The sequence below is a fragment of the Bacillus rossius genome, chromosome 5 (genome assembly GCF_032445375.1).
Source record: "Bacillus rossius redtenbacheri isolate Brsri chromosome 5, Brsri_v3, whole genome shotgun sequence".
NCBI lineage: Eukaryota > Metazoa > Arthropoda > Insecta > Phasmatodea > Bacillidae > Bacillus > Bacillus rossius.
The window spans coordinates 71,366,690-71,387,351 of record NC_086333.1 but is presented as its reverse complement, the minus strand read 5'-3'; the positions used below and the strand labels follow the sequence as shown (position 1 = coordinate 71,387,351).

Below are 20,662 nucleotides of genomic sequence, written 5' to 3'. Positions count from 1 at the left end.
ACCGGAAATTCAAATATCGTGAGTGTTCTGTTCTTTTTCTGTGTCCGAAGCACACAGGTTGGGACAAAAAGTTCAAATTGACGAATGTCTTCGGACCAGGTAGGTTCGGACCTTCGCCCACTTGACGCATGACGTCAGAGGGTCACGTGGACCAATCAGCGACGAGTGTCCTTCGGACACAGTTTAGGACATTGCTATATAGACGGGCCTTCATCGGGATACCGTCAACATTGGTCATATCCCGTGTTGATTCTGTTGGTTGTCGATGCGATAGCGCAGTGACGTCCAACTGGCGGCCCGTGGACCGGATCTGACCTACGAAATCACTTCATGCGGCCCGCTTAGAGAATCTTTCATCAGATAAATATTGTCGGGTATTATCCGCCTTTGTTCGCATACTTATAAAAAAATCGTCAGCGCACGTACACTGTAATGATGCTATGATATTATCACAGACAAACGAAAAAAAAAATTATTCAAAATTGGTTATCTATATATTGTTTCATTGTTTTTTTTCTAGGAATCGAAATTTTTTTTTGCAAATTTTTTTAAGATCTGTTTTTTTCTATTCTTAATCATATAACACATATTGTATTTCTTGGCTTGTATACACAATAACACAATTAAAAAAGGTTGAGAAAAAATAAATTTTAATTCACGTGTGTCCCTAATCAAATACACTTAGCTTTTTGTTAGATTAGGGGAAAAAATTAGCGATAAAACTTATCGTCTAAAGTCTGTCTCACGCTTGGATTGCAACTACAGAGTAAATGGCTGGTATGCAAATTTACTGTAATTAAAATGTCAAGTAATATCTAATAAATTAATTAAAATATATATATATATATATTTATTAAAATAAATAATATTCGTAAACAATTAAGATTTATTTAGTTTTTTATTTAATAAAATATTCACCGTCAGCAACCATCGAAACCAGAGCGTCTAGGCGGCAGTAAGTTCATTAACACCCAGGCCACCGTTAGCCAGAGTGGAACTTGGCTAGTATATAAATGGTGCTTAAATTTTCAAAGGCTTTCTTTATGGAATCAACTGGCCAGTGCGTTTTATTATTTTAAGGGATGAACACCCTGAAGGCATAATACTAATACACAATATCATTCCGAAGTGTACTTACTACCTTGTAAGTGATTTGGTTGGAAATATTTGTGACAGAACAACATGATACGAGGGAGGTATGGTATTGAAATTTATAGGAATAGACCTCAAGTAATAGTAATGAAAAGGAACTGACGTAACCAACTCGGCGAGTGAGACAGTCACACTTCATTCTCGCTTGCAAGCCCTGCACGAGTTAGTTGTGAGGCGGTCATAACTTCACGACTTCGAACCGAGAGACGAGGTGATACGGGCCAAACCTTTCTTGCGATTATGTGGCCCACCGGTTATCGTTAAGGTGATAAATTCCATACAAAAAAAGAAGAGGAAGCCGTTAAAAAATGTTGTTGCGAGCGAAAACCTTTTAATTAGAATATTTTCTTTCTTTGCGATGGATTAGTTTATCGTAAAGCACAGCACTACAGGCTGGATGGAAGTCCTACTCGTTTATGGTAACCGTGCAAGAGTTTAAACTGGTTCGTGAGCTTATTTCAGCCGTAATGGAAGCGGATAAAATCCTAAAACGAGATTTGCAGGTCCAGTTCTTCTAGCAGCAACGTACTGCATAATCGATGACAGAGGGATCAAAAAACACAACTAAAAATATTCATAACTTAGACTGTTAGGGGGAAAAAAACTTCACATAAATTAGAACGGTCATAACTTAGAAACATGCAACGTCGTAACTTAGAATTACAATACTTAGAAACACAAAACTTAGGTATAACTGTCATAACTTAAAAACACACAACGCCGAACCACACAACTTAAAACTTACAGTTGGAACTTGGAACAGGCGTAATATAGAAAAGTCTATCTCGTGTTCCTGAGTTACGTGTTTCTAACCGTGCGAAAAAGGGTGCCACAGCAAGTGTTTAACATTAGGCTTTAACAGGAAGTCACAAATAGGCACATGCGTTGCGCGCGAAGGCTAAAATGTCATGTGATACGTCAGCCAATGACTCCCTTAGCGATTCTATGTGACCTTGGTAAGGTGTGTAACGTTTACATCTTCGATAGTAAGCTATAACGACGTAGGTGGAAAATTCTCAAAGTTACCTTGAATTACACTTTTCCCGTGTTATAACTCGATGTATCGGACAGGACAGACAGGCAGTTATGTTTGTTTCCACAGGAAAAGACACCGGTGCAGGAGTATGGATGACAGATGATCAATCTTAGCTCCCTCAAAGCAGCTCGTTTATCAGGGGCGTAGCCAGGGGGGGGTTTTAGGGGTTCAAACCCCCCCCTTAGCCCCAAATCTTTAATTAATTTCTTATTCATCACTCAAACAAATTTCATATTAAAATTAATACAAATTTTACCATTACAATATTTAAATTTAAGTACCGAAAACGGCTAAAATAGCACTATTTTACACCTTAAAATCCCAATTTTCCCGGGGGAGGACCCCCGGACCCCCCGCTTTAATACAGGGGGCCCATGCTTCTTAACACCCCCCATACACAAATCCTGGCTACGCCACTGTCGTTTATAACCACTGGAGTTTTATTTATGAGCTCCCGGACAGTGCTCGGGAGGTAAATTATAAAGTAGGATTTTACATCACGCGTTATCTTTAAAAGATTTGTGCAATGGGAGTGCATGACTTGATGTAAGTTTAGCAATGGCGTATGTCCAAAAACTTACATCAAGTTTTACATCACGCGTTATGCAGGCCAATCTACTGTAGGCCTACGTCAGGGGTCGGCAAACTTTCGAATGATATGAGCCAAAAATTAAGTAAACAGATTCTGCATTTTTTTTTTAGAGTACTGCAATAATCTATTTTCTCTGTTTTTCGAGGAATTTTAATATGATAAACAAAAAAACGAGATCAAAGTAAATATTTTATTCACAAATGAAAGTCTTAAAAATGAAGGCTACTTCGGAAAAGAAAAAAAAAGCGGTGTCGTTTGTGCCATGGACACGGCCGTGTGTTGTACGGGAATACGTGTCGATATAGAAGCGATTTCATGATCCACTTGCATAATTTCAACCGCCCCAGCTGCAGATGCACTGGCATCGTCGTTGATCCGCTTGGCTGCATTCATTCTTTTACGTTCCTTGCACTGCTTCACTCGGTCATATGGTATTTTATTGGTATCATTCGACTGCTTTTGGGAAGACCTTCCCAACCATATACGATCTCTGTATTTGTATTTGGCTTTTTGACGCATATAGGCCAACGTTATACATTTTTGATTATATTTTTATTTATTTTAACATCATATATTTTTACTGTAACTATTTTACACCAATGTTTTATATGTGCAATAGATAGATTTGGACGAGAACTGACGATTGAAACTCAAACGAACGTCGTAGCTTCTCCGAGTCAAAAGTTATACTAAATGGAAATCTCTAAACGCAGAAAAATGACCTCAAAATGGTGGCGCTTCCCCCTCCTATCCGCGCGATGCGTCACAGTCCTCACTTAGCGTAACGAATTCTTTGATCCTTTAGCTATCTAGTGGTGTAATTAAGTTTTGTATGGAGATGATAGATATGTAGCTGCAACACCAAACTGTATCCCCCGATTTTGTTATCATTGGTTGTTTTTTTTTAATTGCCTCCCACTATGGAATAAATTTTAAAGACGCAAAAAAAAAAAGGTAGTCATTGGTAGAGCTCTATTGATAAAACAAGAAACCATAAATTATTTAAATTGATTCATTATTGAAATTCAAGAGCAGCCGGGCGAGTGTGGAAACGGCCGGTGCAATGGCTGGTGCGAGCGCAGGTTGAGGACATGCGTGGTGATTGCTTCGCTTGATTTTATCTGGCGTTGAGGCAGCGCTGTGAGCTGAAGGGCCGTAAATTACTATGAAAAGAGCCGCGGTCTGCCGACCCCTGGTCTACGTAAAGCCTGCATACAGACGTAAACAACATGACAGTACCTGTAAGTTAACAGTTGTTTGCTGGATCGGTCCAGTCCAGCTTCGTAAAATTTCCATATTCAACCAATTCTTTATGTGCTAGTTCTAAAACCACTACAACTTCTTGCTTTCGATGTGTTAAAAGAGTTTATGAGGGTTTTTTTTATTTATTGAACATTTCTTGCGTTGTTATTTTTTTTCATTATTTCCTCCCTTTTTTATACCATAAAAAAACTCGGATAGTTCTTTTATTTTTTGCGCCAATACGTCGAGGCTCAACCCACGTATGAATTATGAGAATAATTGGAATTCTCTTCTCTCACGTTCTAACGGTCTTGAGATTTACATACACTATTTGAAATCTGACAAGCTACATGCAGAATACAAATGTGGAGGAATTCTATATGCGATTATCTACAAGCATATAATTAGTGGCTGAAGAAACTGCCGTAACAGGATTTTTTTTTAATTGAAGGACTAGAAGTATTTTTGCGTACGTAGTCTGAGCAATTCCCACCGCCTTGGTCAGTGATGGCACTCAACCTCGCCTCTACTTTAACGGCTTAAAGGTTTAAAGCAGATTAGGAAAGGATACAGCTGGAGCATTAGCCGTCAGACGTGAAGCAGTTTATTCCCCCAATTTTTTTCTGATTTTCACATATCAATATGGCGGACGTTTGTTTATCAGCGGTTCTAGCTTGCTTTTATTAACGACTGTAGTTAAACTGTTAACGAATCTTCATAATACAAATGATATTAGTTGATATTTTTTTCTCCAATTTAACTTCAAATACAGGTAAAGTCGATACATTTGTAAACAAACAGCCGCCGTATTGATATGTGTTGTACACTGAAATCCCCCCCCCCCCCCCCAAATTATGGTTTCACTCCTCTAGAATATAATCTGACCTTATGCTCCATCTGTATAGTTCCCTGATCTCTGGTTTAAAATAGAGTAGCATAAAATATCCATATTAACGCGCATCATTGTTTATACGATTTATAAAAAACGTTTAGTTCATTTAATTTTTGTCTATACTTTATTGTTTAATTATTTAGGTTAGGGGACGTATTATCTTCGATTACCCCCCACCCCCCTTTTTCCATCCTTGTACAACTATTTTCACTTGTACTTGCCTGCGTTAGGCTGGGGTTATAAACTATACAGGAAACACAAAACGCAAATGTAAAATAGGTTTTCAAATACTCGTTTATAAACTACTTAAGATGCAAACTTTCAACTTTCACCTTTTTGCGTATATGATTGCGTTTCCGCCTGGAGAAGACATTCGTTTTCTACTGTTTTGTAATTTCAAGTTGTAGGGTTGTTGACTTCTTGCGATTTTCATGCTTTATAAACGACAGTGATTTTATTTCATTGTTTGCGTTGTTATGTCATTGCGGTCATTGCGTGGTTTTTAAACCAGTTTGTTTCGGAGTGGTGAGTTTGTGGACTGTTGCCCTTGTGTGCGGTGTCACTGCACATTGTACGGTAGTGGCCCTAGATTTGTTGGGCCCTGGGACATTCACTTTTACGGGCCCATGTATTTCTGAGAGCGGCGGGAAATTGGAAAACATGTCTTTCAAACAACGTTTTTTAGTCAATCTAAAACTTCAATTAGAACGATGGTTTTGCTCATTTATCTTTAAAAATTTTGATATTATATCCTATTAAATTATCCACCGGTTGATTTTATGAATTCTTACCAGCCAATCCGGGTATTTGCACATCATTACAAGAGGCAATAACATATTTGATAGTTTTTTTTAATACGATATTACTGAAATAGGAATTGATCAACACTTTTAAATGAGACACACTAATAACATTTTAATTTTCCTGTTCCCATTAATATCCAGATTTTTTTAACAGAACAATAGAAATACGAGGAAGTAAAACTGAAATGACCGGCGCCCTGATAGTCGCTAGGCTGGAGCGACTGCCCGGTTCGCTCTGCCCTGGAGCCAACCCTCCCATTGTATGAAGTCTGGTTGGTGCAGGTAGGCTAACCTTAGTTAATCGAAGTTGCGTTGTTAATATTGATTCAGAGACATGTTACCAGCGTGATTTCAACTGCAGTTATTTTTAACAACGCTTGATCAGAAAAAAAAATTAATTGTTTTCAAGTGCTTCGTTAGTCACTTGTTGCACGTCTGTTAGTCTGAGACAGCCTGCGGTGTTCTGAAGTAGCGTAGGAGGGCGTAAGTCGGGTAGAGGCAGGAGCAACTCATTAAGCAGGATTATGCCCTGCCATCTTATATTTTCCTATCTTTTTGCTGTAATTCTTATTTTGAACTATTTATCCTAATATTTGGCATGTCAAGGAATAAATCATAAGCAGTGGTAGTGCAAATATCTACCTTTTTATCTAAGGATTTCATGTTTTGGCGTGAAACGTCTTTTAGTTTGGTAAGTAGAGGGTCACTTGCTAAAACCGCATGCAACGAAAACATACCGCCTCGGTGACGACTGTATCTCTGTGACTACGAGCCAAGCGCTATAAATTTATTTGTCGTTGTGTAGAGCAAAGTAGCCCTTACTCACGGTCTCTGACTCACGCAGCTAGATAGCGTCAGTGCCACGTGACAGATGTCGAAGTTTGGGCAAAATATTGACGCTTACAAGGCTTTCCTTTGCTAATTAACTCGTCAGTGGGCGTACAGATTAAGACGAAAGTGGTCGCGTTAGTTTGAATTCGTAGCCTTCTAAGTTCTTCAACTAAAATTATAATCCTTACTAATATTATAAATGCGAAAGTAACTCTGTCTATCTGTCTGTCTGTCACGCTTTCACGGCAAAACTACTGAACCGATTTAAATGAAATTTAGTACACAGATAGTCTGGAGCCTGAGAAAGGACATAGACTACTTTTTAATGCAAAAAAAAAAAGGGTTGTAAGGGGTTCATAGCGGGATGAAAAGTTGTATGGAAGTATCGTCATTTTTAGAGCTAGAAGCTTGATACTTATTTTTTAGGCTGTATATTTCGATATAAATAAATATGACATTCAAAGTTTGTAAAAGTTTTACACTCAAGGATGTAAAATAACAATAGGAAAAAGGGGATAAAAGTTTGTATGGAAATATGTAAGGTTGATGTGAATGTTTTACAAGTTTGCGACAAGAGACAAACTATTAGAGCTATTCTGATTTAACATTTACGGAGTCATTACAAAATGTGAAACTGAAGTTAACGGGAGTAAGAAACTTGCCGAGCACCGCGCCGTACACAATGAGCGCTGTGCAGCAGCAGGAAGGGGGGGGGGGGGGGTTGGCGGATCGCGGCGTGGTACGGCGCGGTGTAGGAGGGGAAATATGCCTAAGTGTGCTTACCCGAACGGGCAGACACGTGAGGGCAGACGACTGTGCCACACGCATGCGAATACTGATTTTTTTCCGCTGCAATTTCATTATTATTCACTGCAAATTGATTACAATTCGATTTGTATACACGATTTTTTGTTTATTTAATTAATTTTATTCATGAAATACAAATAATTTTAAGTTCGCTTGGTGGCTGGGGCTTGGTGGCTGGGGCTTGAGGGCTGGCATGAAAATGCTGTGATGGGTTTGCTTCTGTAGACAAGAGCGCTGTCTTTTCCAACATCCCTGTGATGTGTCGTGAATATTACCGCTTTACTGACCCTGGTAGTTGACAAGACGTAGAGTCCGTTACTTGAAAAGGCTTTTGTTACTTATTGCGTATCCAGGGTTTTTTAAAATAAAATATTTAAATTAAGAACGGAATTTATTGTGTTGTGATGCAAAGCTGTATAATTATCCAAATATTTTTAGTTTTGAAAATATGTATAAAACTTTTCGGAACAATTTTTTTTTTTGTGAAACATAGCCAATACATTTTAACGTAAAAATAAATAATTAATCATTTGTGTGTGTTTGTGATTTGAAACTGTAAAATTATCAAAATATTTTCTTTATTTTTAGACAAGCATTGAAATTTTTATTTAAACCTGATTAGCGATTAGGGATATTGTACCAATAGTACGTTTAACTTATCAAATTTAATTCGAACGTAAAATATTAAAATTAATTAGTTGAATATGTTTGTGATTCTAAATAAGTAATATAAACATAATATATTCGGTTTTGAAAAAAAATGAATTATATTTAACCTTATAATAAACTCTTGGATTACGCAATAAGGAACTGTTTGCAAGTAGGTTCCGCTGAAATGACCAAATGATAGCTGCTGTAGCTAGCTGCAACGCGGAATATAAGACGGCCGGCCGATTATACACATCAGGGCTACAATTCAGTGGAAACACGCAACTATGCAAGCCTATAATCGCGACTTTTATTGGCCGACAAACAACACTGGTATCCAGTAAACCATCCCCTTACAAAATTACATGGACATCCCCCCTTACCCCTTCGCGTCCTAGACTTTTTCATCGCAAATGTCTGCAGTTGTAAAGGAAATGACATGTAAGCTGTATGAACTGTGACCTCTCTTCAAAATAAAACTCCAGGGTAAAAAAATCAGTTTCCGTTGACTGACTAACACATTTCAGTTGCGGAAACTACTATGCCGGTGTCACTAAGCGGTTCAACCGGAGGCGTTTTTACTCGGAGATTTCTTCTTGATCAGATGTTCACATGCTTGATTTTTAATATTTTACTTTCTGCAGTTTACGGAGGTCTGCATCGCATAAAAGAATTCCCCGGTTATTAATTTTAATAGTATTAACGGTAAGCGTTGTAGAGTTTTGGTTCAAGGTCACAAACAATAACTCTTCAGATTTATATAAATGCATGCGCGAGTACTGCTTTGTTGTTTTCACGCTCGCAGCGCCACCTACGCAAAATGGCGACTCCTGAGCGTAAAGCGTTTTGTGTTCTGCAATTCGCTAAGAGTGAATCTGTAAATTCAGTTTCAAGTGCGTTTCGTTTAAAGTTTAATTGTGATCCTCCGTGTGGCAAAAACATCCGCCAATGGTCACGATTACATAGCTCTTTTCCGCTGGCCTCCACGTTTACCCAAAATTACGCCCTGCGACTTTTGTTTCCATTTGGGGCTTCATATAAGATCGTGTTCACGTTCCGCCACTACCTAATGATGATTTGCCAGAATAGAGACACAGAATTGAAGAGGCTATTGCTTTCATTACTCCAAACTTGTTAACCTAAGTGTGAAAGAATGATCGGACTTAAGTTTGGATGTGTAGGTACCGTATATCTAAAGGTGTACATATTTAACATTTGTAAGAAAAACTAAGTCAATTTACATTAAATGTGATAATTAATTTGTTCTAAATAGTATAAATTAACATAATATACCATTGAAAATGGGACATTATTTATGGACATAATGTATATCCAGGAAAAAAAAAAAACACTGCGGAAGTTTAAGCCGCAGCGGTAGAAACGCATAAGCGTGACCAAAGTTTTGGGAATTATAGTAAATTCACGGGACTCTTCGACGAAGAAGGCATCTCAAATGAACGTAGGTTTGTTTGTCGTTCCAGATAACCGGGTCTTCTTAGAAATCACGCTGGACTACGACTTCTGAGTTCTGTGTATCGTTGTAATCAGAGTAAATAGACTCTTTGAAGTCAGTTGATACACCAACATGATTATTGTGGATTAATGTTCAAAATGAGCTCAATGTAATTAATATTTAAGATGAATAAGTAATTATATGACTGGTTATTACTACACCCCCTCACCAACGAAATTTAAAAAAAAAAAAAAAAAAGGGTTTGTCTGTTAAGTCGGTTCACGGACGATAATTAAACGTGATAACGTCATAAGAAAACATTGATGAAAAATTGCATACTTTTTAATTTTCAAGTATTATTTACAGTTTTTGCAAAATTTAATTTAAATAATTTGTTTAAATATAATCACGAACAATTAGTTAAAAAGTTCGCCTCAACCTGTTTGATGTTATAGCAGATTTTCTCGCACGGTGGTTGGCCGGTTCTTGCACGCTCGGCTCAGGCGGAACGTAATAATTTTTCGTGCGTGCAGACGGCGTTCATCGATTTATGAGACGTTATCACGTCAGAAACTGCGTACGCTCTTGGAAACTGTCAATATGTTAAGGGCTCCGCCTACCTGGTCACACAGACGGTGCGCAGAGCTTCAGGAAAAACAACGCGATTTCAAAACTACTCAAGATATCCGAGTGGCGCATGTTTACGAAAAGCATTTAAGAGTTCGCTGAGGCTCGAAAAGTACTTTTAATTTTGTATCATGTTTTTAAACTGTATTTCTAGAAGAGTTAAAATGGCTAAAACGCATGTTTTCAGAGTAATTTTTAGGCGTAAAACAACCAGTACAGATTATTAAAAGCACTTAAGGGGCTTACATTACACCTTTATCTTCATTTATCGGCCATATAATGTTGCGGTCACCGCTCAAATTTCACAGTTATCCTGTGACGACGAGAAGACTGCGCGCCAGTCCAGAGGAGACACCGTGCTAGAAGCACCAATTTTTTTTTTTTTTTTCCTAACCTAAGTTAAAACTAAGTGTTTTGGGAGGGGTCCGGGTTAGGGAGAGACTCTAAGTGCGTCTCAGGCCGAAGCCTATACGCTCTAATCATGCAGGGGGTACCATGCAGAAAAGGGAACATGCATCGTGTGCTAGGAGGGGGATTGGCCAGCCATGGCAGCAATTGGCGCCATGACTAACTCCCCTCACTGACTATTCTAGACTAAAACTAGATAAGTTGGGCCCAGGTAAAACCTGCATAGACACAGGGAAAACCCTGGGCACTTACATGCGGGATGCAAAATTTCATGCATTAATTACATGCGGGTTGGCTACGGGAATAGAAGGATGGCTCAGGAAGAAGAGTTGGAAGAGTAGAAAATATCTACTAAGCAATGGCGGGCACTTGGACATTTTTGTCCGCATTTGGGTGTTTGGTCATGACTGGTTTTTAGGGGGCGACTTCGTCGTTTCCCCCAGGCTGCCAGCCAGCCAGGTGAGCTGAAAGAAAAGAAAGGTACATCTTACAACTATAATTTATATGGCCGCAGCACCCAGGTTGCCCCAGTTACCACGGCCATGTATGCTCGACACACTGTGCTGCCAGCCTGGGCATGTCAATCATTGGCTAGTCCAATGTTGATTATTTGCACCGCAGGACGTGGTCAGGCACATGGTCGGGCACCTATTCTTCGATAGTGAGTCTGCTCACTTAATTAAGAAATAAACATTCCTATGAGAGTGGGGAATTTGTGTGCTGGTGTATTCATTAGGGCCCCGATGGGCCAAAAATCAATTAGGGCCCCGCTGGGCCAAAAAAAAAAAAAATTCATTAGGGCCCCGATGGGCCAAAAAGCATGTTTGTCGACGGGTGCGGGGGGGGGGGGGGGGGGATTTAATTCAGTCACAATGTGCTGCCAGCCTGAGCATGTCAATCATTGGCTAGTCCAATGTTGCATATTTGCACTCCAGGACGTGGTCAGGCACATGTTCAGAATTTTATTAGGTACTTAATGCTAATATTAGGACTTAAAGTTATGTCTTAAGAAATTAAAATGCTTAATACTAAGTCTGGAGCTGCCAGAAATACGAGTGTAAAAACTGCGCGATTCTTAAGCAGAATTTTCTCGCCAGTCCGCAACCACAGAGTTGGGGTCGGGCCTCGGCTGAGCGCAGGTGCGTCGGTGGTCGTCTCTCGGGGCGTGCGCATCTCTCTCGCGGGCTGTTGGCTGGGAGTTCCCTGCGCCCTATTGGGTAACCGAAGGCTGGCAGTGCGTGTTGGTTTTGTGTGCGTGCTGGGGGCGGCCTAGCAGCGCCAACTGCTACCGACCGCGTCCCGCGGGTGGCGGATACGGGAGCCCAGCCCGAGAGTTGCAATCTCGCTGGGGTGGCTGTGAATAACCAATAGCAGTCCGCGGACCAATGGCCGGCCTGTGGAGTCGTTATCACGGCTGTCGGGGAGAAAGGTAGCCTGAATGTAGCTCGGCGCGCGGCAGAAAGCAGCTTCGTCGGCGAAGGCACCGCAGGGGAGCTCGATGTGCCTTAGTAGCGAAGTGTAGACGAACTGCGGGCTGGAACTTGCGGAGCTGTGGACTGCCGCGCGCGCAACGGAACTGAACAGCATCGGAATTCTGAAGGAAGAGATGGCGGCGCCTTCAAGTTGGGGCCCTGTTGGAGCCAGTGGTAGCCTGGGCGGCGCGACCTTCAACCGACCCGGGAATTTGGGGGGCAAGAGGGTCCGACTCGCAAGATACCTCATTCGCCTGAACGACTTACCCCCACCCTGGCTTGAAAGGTCGTTGGCTGTTGACTGGAAGAAGGAAGATGAAGATGGTGCAATGTCAGGCTGCCTTTCGCTCCGAGAGCCAGCAGTTCGAGCCGGTTTACTGGCTCGTCTGCCCACTTCTGTTTTAACTGTGGCTGCCTGGGCAGCTGTGGCTGGGCTGACGAGTGAAGTCGCCCGCCCCTGGGGGCGCTTGCGCCCCTGGTTAATAATAACCCAGGAGTTCCCAACCTTTAAATGCGGGCCGCAAGGCCCAAGCACCCAACTCCAGCATGGTTGATTTTTCAGCCCCTCCAACTCTTCTTACCTGGACCCTTCTTCCTCTTGTCCAGTAGTTACCTGCTTGCTTAATGCATGTTAATTGATCCCCGCATGAACCGGCCCAGGGTTTTCCCTGTGTCTATGCAGGTTTTACCTGGGTCACATTAGCTAGCTTTTAAGCTAGGCGACCAATGGGGCGTCAGTCATGGCGCCAATTGCAGCCATGGCTGGCCAGTAAACCCCAATAGCACACGATGCACGCGCCCTTGTCCTGCATGGTTAAAAACCCGCATGGTAGAGTGTATAGGCTTCGGCCTGAGACACACTTAGGTCCTCCCCTAACCTGGACCCTCCCCTACACACTTAGAATTAACTTAGGCTAGGAAAAAAAAAAAATAATATATAGCGCAGGTGCGCTGTGATTGGCCGTAGCCTCCAGCCAATCACGGGCCACTACGGTGGTCGATGCGCCAGGATGGATTTCGGGCGTTTGTATTTTTGTGTTTCGTCGGGATCATAATTTCCGAGTGAGGAAATATGCGGATTTAAACTATTTACGCATTTATCGTAAAAAGTTTGTGTTGTACGAGTGTAAAAGTCTTGCAAAGTCTCTGACTCGGTTTCACGATGCAATGCTTCTACAGGGCAGTATTGTGGGGCGTCTGTGGCGATTCGAATGCACCTATTCTGAATCCTCTGCAGTTTTATTAGGTGTGTGGGGGCAGCTGTTGCCCAGACTGGGGCTGCATATGTAATTATTGGGCGTATTAGAGCATTGTACAGCAGTAGGCCGGTTTTAACCTTGCTGCCGCATCGTCTACTCATTACTGGGTATAGTGCACTGATCCTAGCCTGCGCTTGCGCTCGCCTAGTGTCAATGTGATTGCGCCAGAGTAGTTTCCTATCCATGTGAACACCTAGATATTTCACTACATCCTTATGCGGTATTTGTTCGTCAAACAAACGTATTTGCGGCCTGTGTTCTACAGGCGGGAGATTTTTACGAGTAAATACAATAGCCTCTGATTTCGTTGTATTTACTTTTATACGCCAAGTCGTGCACCATTGTTCGAACTCAGTGAGCGCGACTTGCAGTCTGTTGGTAGCTAGCTGGAGGTTGTGGGACCTGCTATACAGCACTGTGTCATCTGCATAACAGCCCAGCTTTACTAGTCGGTGTGCGGGGCGTGGCATGTCACTGACATATATATTAAAGAGTACAGGGCCTAAGATGCTTCCCTGTGGTAATAGAAGCACCAGCGAGCGTCGCGCTTATCATCCCACCTCACTAACACTCATACACCCCTGACGAGGCGGGCCCCTTAATGCTTCGACTGAGCGAGTGTTCCAAGTGTCCGTGGAGGAGTTTCGCGTGGCCACCCGAGCGACTTGAAGCGAGTCAACGTCGAGTGTAAATGCCGCGTGTTTCGTAACGCCCGCGGCGAGCGGACTGGTTATTTGCTCAGACTGTTTGCTTATCAGACAACACTGCGACACAGTGTGCCGCAAACTGTATTGTCATCATAGCAGTTGCGGGCCTCGTGGTCCGTATGCCAGAACAAAGCATCGAACCAAGGGCCCGCGAAGAGTTCCAGGCCGCGGATTGCCGCCCACTACCTCTTGTTTTAAAATAGAGTTTATGTGTGGATGTCTGTGAAAATATGATGCTGAGTTACTTCTATAGTGTTGTTTAACTTGTATCCTTTGGTGGTGGCGGTCGGGGCTTTAAAAACCTTCCCCCTGCTGGGGGCTATTTGTGGATAAGAAAGTGGGAAGAGGGGAAAAAAAAAAAAAAAAAAAAAAAGGAATGAGCTTTAGAAACGGGTTCGAGTCCCAATGTGAGCAGTTTCAGTCATACTGCCTGCCCGGTGCTCTAGTTGCCAGAGTTAACAGCCTGGATATGCAGAGAGCGTGTATGTGTGTCAGCGTTGAAAGATTGTGTAGTTTTGTCATTTTAGATTTTTTCTTTTCTTTCCCTCCTCCTCCCCTCCCTTTCCCCTTCCCTCTCCCTTCCTTCCTCTTTTCTTTTTCTTTTACTTTTGAGTCTTTCATTTCTGGGCTCTCAGAATGTGGTGATGATGTTGATGATCGGTTTCGGCGCGCGGGAGTGAAAGGCCCAGCCCCTGCTTCCAGGTATGCTTCCCGCTACTGATGTGAATTATTGTGGAGATGAGTGAAGTGACACACTGCACAGGGCGACAGCCCCGCCCAACACGACCCCTGGGAGCTCTCCCCGCGACAGGCCGCCACTCGAGTCCCTCGCACGCTCCAGGAGACCGCCGGCCATGTGGTAGCACAGCCAGTGCTCTGGCTCGCCGCTGTAGCGCACAGACTCGCGGCCGGGTTTCCCGATACGAGAGGTTAGAGTAGGCACCACCGTCCCGCCTCCCCCTGCACTCGTTGCGGTCAATGCCAGAGTCGAGGGTTCGCACACCGGTGACCCCAGATGTTCCTTTCTCGCCTTGCACTACCGGCTTGGAGCCCCCGAGAGAACTCGCGACTGTCGCACCGCGGGCGCGCGCAGGCGCCAGTACAGCCGCGGCGTGTTGAACGCCGCGCCCGCCTGCCCTGCTCGCTCTTCGAGGCACCTTTAACGACTGCGTCCTCTTAGATTTGCCTTTGTCGACCTCCTGTGGCCGCACACTTTTGACCCGCAGTGCGGAGCTCCTCGGGCAGCGTGCACTGAGTCTATTGGCTGTGGAACGATCTGTGGGTCGGTGGTGTTGCGTATCCCCTTCCCTCTCTTTCAGGCGTGAGTGCGGGGTTGGTCCCGGAGTCTGTGGTGCGTGGCTCGACCCCCGCACCGAGTCCCCACGGCCGGGAGCCGTGAGCAGCCAGCGCACGAGTCCCGCCAGTCTCCGTGGTGCGCTCAGGGTGCTGCGAGACGTGGGCGTTTGTAGCTAACGACCTCCTCCGGGTCGTAGCTCCCCAGTTCTCGAATTAGGGCGTTTCTGTGCGCCCTGGCAGTGTTGTAGAATTTTATGTTCCTATTGAGAACCATCTGTGAGATGAGGTGCATGTTTGTAAGTCTGTGCAGAGTTCGAATGCGTGTGTATCGATTCATGCCCGTGATGAGTCGCAGGGCTTGGTTTTGTGCGACCTGGAGTCGCTGGATGGTGCGGGTGGCTGCATAACCCCACACCTCGATGGCATAGAGCATTGCGGGCAGGACAACTGCTTTGTATATGCGTACTTTAAGTCTGTCCGGCAGCACACGGCCCTTCAGTAGTGGGGAGTGCTCCTATTCTCTTCTTGCACTCCGCCACTCTACTGGCCACATGGTGCTGCCAGGTCAGGCGGGAATCTAGATTAAGACCCAGATATTTAGCAGTGGGGGCTAGGGGAATGTGTGTTTCAAATAGCTCAAGAGGTAGTGGCGGTTCCGGCCTGCGACGAGTGAAGATGATGGCTTGAGATTTCTCGGCGTTGGCCTTAATTCGCCATCTCTCAAGCCACCATTCGAAGAGTCGCAGGTATTCCTGCAAGTGCTGTTGAACCTGGTTGATGTCCGGGCCTGTGGCCCACAACGCAGTGTCATCAGCGAAGAGCTGGACGTGCACGTCTGGTGCTGTGGGGATGTCGGCGACATACAGGCTGTAGAGGAAAGGACTTAGCCGCGCCCCTTGCGGCACTCCACTGGAGATTAGTCGTGGCCTGGACAGCTTGCCCTCCACCTTGACACGGAAGGTCCTGCCAGCCAGAAAGCTGGACACGAGGAGGATGTAGCGGGGTGGAAAATGCAGTGATATGAGCTTGTAAATGAGCCCCTCATGCCAGACTTTGTCAAATGCCTTTTCAACATCAAGGAACACGCCCATCATGTGTTCCCGGGCATTGAAAGCATCTGTGGCCGACTCGACGATCCGTGTCAGAGGGTGTGTCGTGGAGTGAGCCTCCCGGAAGCCATATTGAAAGTCCGGGAGCACCTCGAGGGCATTGGCATGCGCCAACAGCCGACTCAAAATCACCTTTTCAGCCAGCTTGCTGAGTGAGCTCAGCAAGCTGATGGGACGGCGATTTTGTGGGAAGATTGGATTCTTGCCTGGTTTAGGCAGTGTAATGACGTGGGCCTCTTTCCAGGCGCGCGGGAAGACTCCAGTGCGCAGCACCGCATTCAAAACCCGAACCAAGAACTCCACCGCACAGGGCGGCAGTTTCTTTAGCATCAGGTTGGAAACACGGTCCGCCCCCGGGGCTCTTTGCGCCGGAAGATCCCGCATTACACGCCTAACTTCAGCGTCTGTTACATGCTCTTCGAGTTCGAGTTCAGGTGCGGATGACGTGCGGAGATGTTGGCGCACAGTGTGTTCCAACTCGTCCGTGAAGTCATCGTCCTGGGGGTCCTCATTTGGCTCGAACTGACGCTCGAGTGATTCAGCAATAGCTTCTGCCTTTGCCTCGGCCGTGTATGCCATTCCGTGCAGTCCATGAATGGCAGGAATGGCACGCCGTGCCTTAGCGCCGCGCAGTGTGCTCGCCAGCTTCCACAATCGGGCGTCAGTCCGCTCCGCTTCCTGAACATGATCCTCCCACTGGCTGATTTTGAGTCGCTGTGTTGTGCGCCTGAGCTGTGCCTTAAGCCTGTTGTAGGCTGTCTTGGCTACGGGCGCGCGAGTGCGCTGGTACTCTCGTCGTGCCGCATTCTTCACTGCGATGTGGTAGTCCAAGTCAGGATACTGGGTGCGCTGTACCTCGCGCCTGGTGAGGTGCATCGTCGCGTCTCGTGCGGCTGTGTGAAGTGTGTTTGTGAAGCACTCTACAGCCGCCTCTACATCGTCTGGGGTCTCTATGGCATTGTCTGGGAACAGTATATCCTCTAGAGTGTAAGTGTATTCTGTCCAGTTTGTCACTGAGTATTTTATTTCGGCCCTGGGTTGCACATCAGCACGAAGCTGCATCTCGCACAGAACAGGGTTGTGGTCGGAGTCTAGTTCGTCTAGTGATGTCAGAGTAAACTGGTGTCTAGCGTCATTTGTCAGAACCACATCCAGTACGTCCCCCGGCCCCCCCGCATACGGAAAGTGCGTAGGGAGTTCCGGGGCACGAACCAAGTAATTTTTTTCCGCTGCATAAGTCGCTAGTCGTCTGCCTACTGGGGAGGTAATGCGCGAGTGCCAGTCAATGTGTTTGGCATTTAAGTCGCCTGCCATAAAAAAGTGAGGACAGTGACTCGCGACCATGTCAAGGTCGTCTTCATAAAAACGTTTACTGGGGGACCTGTATGCCGCGGCCACTAGGAAGTCCCCTGCTCGTGTCGGCAACACAACCGCGAGGCTTTCCAGTGTTTGAAGGTTTGTAAATGTGACGGGATAGTGATGCAGCCCGCGCTTTATGAGCACGGCTGTACCTCGGCCTGAGTCGTCCCTATAAATTATATAGCCAGGGACGCTCAGGCGCTGCGTGGATGATAGAACCGTTTCATTAATTAGTGCAAGTGAAATTCCATATGTTATCAACACTTGTTTGAACTCGTGCATTTGTGGTCGCAGTCCGTTAGCGTTCCAGTATAGTATGTTGAATGTCTCGTCAGTCCCGTCAGTCGTGTCTGTCATAGAGTTAGATCAAGTACTCAGACATGGCCTGCAGGAACACCATCTTGCGCTGCGTCGGGTCTGTAACCGAACGCATAGCAATCAGGTGTGGTTGAAAGATGTGCAGCATCCTCGGAAGATCCATCTCTCGCAGAAATGCAAACAGCTCTCCCAGGGACGCTGTGTTCGGATTTTGAGGCGGCTGTGAGTGTACCGTGTGCGTTAGGGAACTGGCTTCATGCGCCGGGGCTGCAGGCGGAGTGGGACTGGCAGCATTGGCAAGAGGTGGGGGTGGGGGATGTTGGTAGCCCTGGACTACCTGCTGCTCGCTCTGCATGTTATCCTGCTGAGCTGCATGCCGCGGTTTGGAAGCATTGGCGAGGGGTGGGGGTGGGGGTTGTTGGCAGCCCTGGACTACCTGCTTCTCGCTGTGGGCGCTTTCCTGCTTAGCTGCATGCCGCGGTTTCGACAAACCAGGCCAAGATTTCTCCACCTGCTCCGTTAGGGTTGGTGGTTGGGGAGGGGGTGCGCTCTGCTGTTTCGCGGGTGGTTGGTTTTCCTGTCGGCCATGGTTGCTCTGCACCGCGCGCCCTGTGCTTCCTCCAGCCCCTGCCAACACCATTGTTTGAGTCACTGTCGGTGCAGGAAGGAACCTTTTAGCATGATGCTTTGGTCTGGAAGTCGCAGAGTACCCTTGAGGGGGAGGAGGAGGCCCGGGGGCTGGCTGTTGCTGCTCCCCCACCCCCCTCATCTCACGGTCCCCAACCCCTGCTGGCACTGTACTAGGCTGGCTCGATTTATGTCCATGAGTCGGCGGATCCTGGGCTTGAACTCTGCCCGAGGTGCCTCTCTGAAGCTCCAGGCGCCGAGGGCATTGTTTGTAGTTTGCTGTGTGAGGACCTTCGCACAGGCAGCATTTAGGCGGCGTCAATGGATCTTTGGTGCAGGCTGCAGTGGCGTGCGCCCCTGCACACTTCACACATCGCGCTGGCCAGTTACAATTGTTTTTTGTGTGCTCATAGCGCTGGCATCTGTGGCACTGGGCGATCTGCGGCGTTCTTGGACTATAGGGGACTATTTTGCATCGCAGATGTCCAACCCGGTGTATCGCGAACAGAGGCTGCACATCAGTTCCTGGGGCCAGGTGCAGTATGTATACTGAGGTGGGCAGGATATGTCGCTGGTTAGATGCACCATCTGTGCGCGCCTGTGCGATCTGCTCGCACCTGATGGCTGGTATTTCATCGTCCACAAAGGCCTGGAGGAGCTCTGTGGCTTTCACACTAGGTGGAACCTCGCGGACGCAGACGCGCGCCGACTTCTCTCTGTCTGTGCTGTACCAGTGCGCCGCGAAGTCCGATCGGCGCACCCAGTCTCTTATAGCCTCGAAGTCCCCTACCGTACAGAATTTTAGCCGCAGCATGCGGCCCCGGGTATATCCTATAGTGAAGTCTGCCCTGCACTTCTCCTTGCATACTTGTGCAAGTTTAAGGTACAGCGAGGCATCCTGCACTACCATCTCGTACCACCGGCGACGTCGCGCGCTTGGCTTTGTCTGGGTGGTATTTTGGGTCACCTTGGTCGGGGCTGGGGCCGTGTTGATTTTATCTACAGCAGTAGTGTTTTTACGTCTTTTGGCATTTTTAACGAGGATGAACTCTCCTTCGTCATCGGGTGCATTGGCCGGCAGATCTGGATTTACTGGGGGACGATCTGTGGGAGTCCGCTCCCCTCCCGACTCCCCAGGATAGCTGGTAGTGCCGGTCCCTGATGAACTCTCTGCCGGCAGGCCGAGGAAGGCGGGCTGAACTGCGTTGGCAGGTTGGAATTTTGCAGACTTCTCAGATCCGTTCGCTGAGGCGAGGGTGGCCCTGGCTCTGAGAGGAGCTTAGCTGCTTCTCCTGCAAGGATTACAGGTGGGGTGAGATTTGATGAAACGGGGGAACCTCTTTCTGGATTTTCAGAGACTGTCTGCTCCATGGGAAGGGCGGAGGAGGCGGGCTCGGGGCTGAAGCTTGGTAGAGGTGCGGCGAAAGCCGCACTCAGGCGTACTTGTTCATCCTCACTCTGGGACCAGGTGGTGAGATCGAGTACGTGCATGTCATCTGACTCAGACCCACTCAGAGACTCGTCGTCACTGGACCCAGCCGAGTCTCGGGGCGGACTAGCCGCGTCCGGAGCTCGGAATGGTTTCCCCTTTTTGCGCATCCCGCCGAGATCCTGTTACACAGGAACCTCGGGGGCGGGGGGCGGTAGTGTCGCGCCGCCGGGCCAGCTGCCTGCGACTGACTCACCTCTACCAACTGCTCTCTGCTCACTGCTGCACGGGGGGAGGGGAGGTGGTATGCCACCTCTACCCTTCCTCAGGTACCTGGCTGATCCTTCGCACGCGGAGCTCGTCTGATAAACGCGACCTGCTCGCCCGAGTGCCAGACAGGAACTGGACTGGTTATTTGCGGGCCCGTCTCGGCCCGGCCCTCGGCCAAGGATCAGCTGACCGCCCGCGGCATCTGGCACACGGCGCGCGTGTCCCCTCAAGGCCACTCACCCCCTCCACCCCCCTCTCGCCCTCCCTGCACCACCTCGTGACCACCAGCTCGTACCTGTCCGCTCCGCGGAGGCGCCTCGCACAC

The 20,662-nt window shown here is 46.5% G+C and overlaps 1 protein-coding gene across 1 annotated transcript in view; it reads right to left on the bottom strand.

The window, feature by feature from the left end:
* LOC134531996 (ATP-binding cassette subfamily C member 4-like) overlaps positions 1-20,454 on the bottom strand; it is a 125,250-nt gene extending 104,796 nt beyond the window's left edge. Inside the window, exon 1 of the mRNA XM_063368111.1 lies at positions 20,324-20,454. The gene's annotated coding sequence lies outside the window, so the exon portion shown is untranslated. The remainder of the gene's footprint in view (positions 1-20,323) is intronic.
* Between the last annotated feature and the right edge of the window lie 208 nt (positions 20,455-20,662).